Genomic DNA, 2,966 nt, shown 5'->3' with positions numbered 1-2,966 from the left:
TCATTCATCTCCTTAAAGACAAATATTATAGTACAAGCACTAAACCAACAGTTATTAAATTTAGAACTATATAAGCGAGTTTCCCTACTTGTTTTATCCTCTCCAAAACCATCTGAGTATTAAACAGAGAAAACTAGCCCAAAGGATTTCCCTTGAACACAGCTTCCGGGTCATTCACAGGGCTCCTGTTTCAATCCTTTCATTCCCTTGATCCACAAAGTGACTGTTCTTAGCTATTTTTTTTAAGACCTCTAGTTACATTTTATTTATTTATTTATTTATTTTGCTTTTTGGGTCACACCCAGCGATGCTCAGGGGTTACTCCTGGCTCTGCACTCAGGAAATACACCAAGCAGTGCTTGGGGACCATATGGGATACTGGGAATCGAACCCGGGTCAGCCGCATGCAAGGCAAAGGCACTACCCACTGTGCTATCGCTCCAGCCCCAACTAATTGCCAGACTATTTAATGATCTGAAACCCTCTTATTTTTACTTGTCTGAAATAATTTTCTCTTGATGTTTAGGATTATTCAATACAACACTGTAATAAAAAATAGATTAGAAATAATTACATACCATTAATACAGAGCTGATTAAACTATGGGCTCTTTATACCTTGGAATACTTTGTATAATTTTTTTTAAATTTTGGGTTCACACCTAGGACTGAAGCGATAGCACAGCAGTAGGGTGCTTGCTTGCACGCAGCTGGCCCGGCTGAGCCGGGTTTGATTCCTCCGCTCCTCTCGGAGAGCCTGGCAAGCTACCGAGAGTATTTCGCCCGCACAGCAAAGCCTGGCAAGCTCCCCATGACATATTCAATATGCCAAACACAGTAACAACAAGTCTCATGATGGAGACGTTATTGAGCCCGCGCAAGGAAATCGATGAATAATGGGAGGACTGTGACTGTGACCGGGGTTCACACCCAGCAATGTTCAGGAATTACTCCTGGCTCTGTGCTCAGGGACAATGTTTAGGGATTGCTCCTGGCTCTGGCAGCATTCAGGGATGCTTTGTGATGCCAGGAATTAAACCTGGCTCAGCTAGGTTCAGGCAAGTGCATTACTTGCTGTACTATCTCTCTGACCTGCTGTACTATCTCTCTGACCCCTGAAATACATTGCAAATATTTAAAGCTAAGGGTGGAGGGGATTGTTTATGTACTAACCTACTACATCTCCATATTATATATAGGGAAAAAATTAGGGCACAAATAATATCTTTGGTATAGTCTTCTGTGTAATGGGGAGGGGAATAAGAAAGAAAGCATTCATATGTATAAGAAACTGAGAAAAAGCAAAAACTAATAAAAACTATTATTGGTATGGAGGGGTGTGGTGATGGATGATCAAAGAACTTGGAAGGAGACTTGGCAATGTATGGCACTTTATGCAATTTCTGTGTAGATGATTCCAAAAGCCGACATATTTGCCTGTCTTCTAGAACTGAATCCACAGTATATGATATCAGGAGCCCAATGTGGCTTGACAGATATGGTCAGACCACTGAGCCACTGCTTTCAAGAATAATTAACATACAGCTAATGACCACACCTTGTTCTACCCTGATGATTACTGTATCTCTCCTAACTTTTAGTGTTTGAATGCATTCATTTTTGCTCACTGATTTGTGCACAATCTACGTGAGACTTAAATTTTATAAGTACCACTTGCAAACCAATTGTGTCAGTTAAGCTCCTTTGAGCTTTAAATTTTACTTATTATTATTTTTATTATTATTATTATTTTGCTTTTGGGGTCACAGTCAGCGGTGCTTATTGCATATTACTGGTTCTGCTGCTGGTGGTGCTTAGGGGGCCTGATGGGGGCCTAGACCGAGTCCAGGTCAGCCGCATGCAAGGCAAGCACCCTACTCTCCACAGTATTGGGCCAAGACCTACATTTTAGATTCTAGGAAGCTCGTTTCTTTTTAACATTTTTATGTAAATACCATGATTTACAAAGATATTCATATTTTGGTTTTAGGGATATTATGTTCTAGCACTCGTCCCACTGCCAGTGTCTTCTTCCCTCCACCAGAGTTCCCAGGTTCCTGCCCCACCTCTCTCCCCTCCAGCTTTCCACTTGACAGGCACATTTATAACTTGGATTGTTGTAGTTTGGATCTCTAGTTTTTAGTGTTGTCAACTCTCTGGTTTGGATATTTAGCTAGGGTATCTGAGTATATCATTGGTGTCAAGGAATGGAATAGAAAACCTGTTTTCTTGTACAGTCATTTGCAGAACCTTTGGGTGTTTCTTTCTGTTTTGCCCTAACAAATGATGGTAGAGGCAGTACGTGGTGAACTATTTGAATGTTTGAAGTTTTATCACTCACTCAGTGTGCTTACTGATCTAACAATGTTATTGAAAATCTATAATTGGCATGATATAAGCAAGACAGAGACCTTATTCTTGCTGAATTGGCAGCATAGCTTATGAGAAAACTGTAATATAGGAAGACATGGCAGTGTCTGCCAGTGCTTCCAATGCAATGGAGAAATGATTAGGGAACATTTTCCCTAGAAGTAACATTTAAGCTAACACATGTTGAATGTGTAAGAACTGTCCAAGAGAAAAGATGAGGCAAACAGGAGTAGAGCATATCAGAGACCTTTGCCACCTTTCCTAGTTAGAAAACTGCCTTTTACAATAGTGACACTGGGGCAGCATCAGCAATCATGGGAGACTGCAGTGAGACTGTAGCCAGAGTACACTTACCCTGACTTACCACCGTTTTGTCAGAAGTCTAAGCCTAAGATCTAGCTCAGTCTCTGCCCCCCTTCCAACTCATATCCTTCAAGGTCTTGTGAAAACCAGATCCTCAACTAGCAAAGGTATTCATGTAGTGACGAGGGAGTGAGTACACACTAAACTGCCTGGATTGAAGTCTTGTACAGGTCCTTCTTACTAGTCTGAGAAAAACAAACAAACTTGGGGTGAGTGAGAGATATGGCCAGAAGC

This window comes from Sorex fumeus, unplaced genomic scaffold (assembly GCF_029834395.1).
Source record: "Sorex fumeus unplaced genomic scaffold, SorFum_2.1 ptg000030l, whole genome shotgun sequence".
Classification (NCBI taxonomy): Eukaryota; Metazoa; Chordata; class Mammalia; order Eulipotyphla; family Soricidae; genus Sorex; species Sorex fumeus.
Note: the sequence above shows the minus strand (reverse complement) of the source record.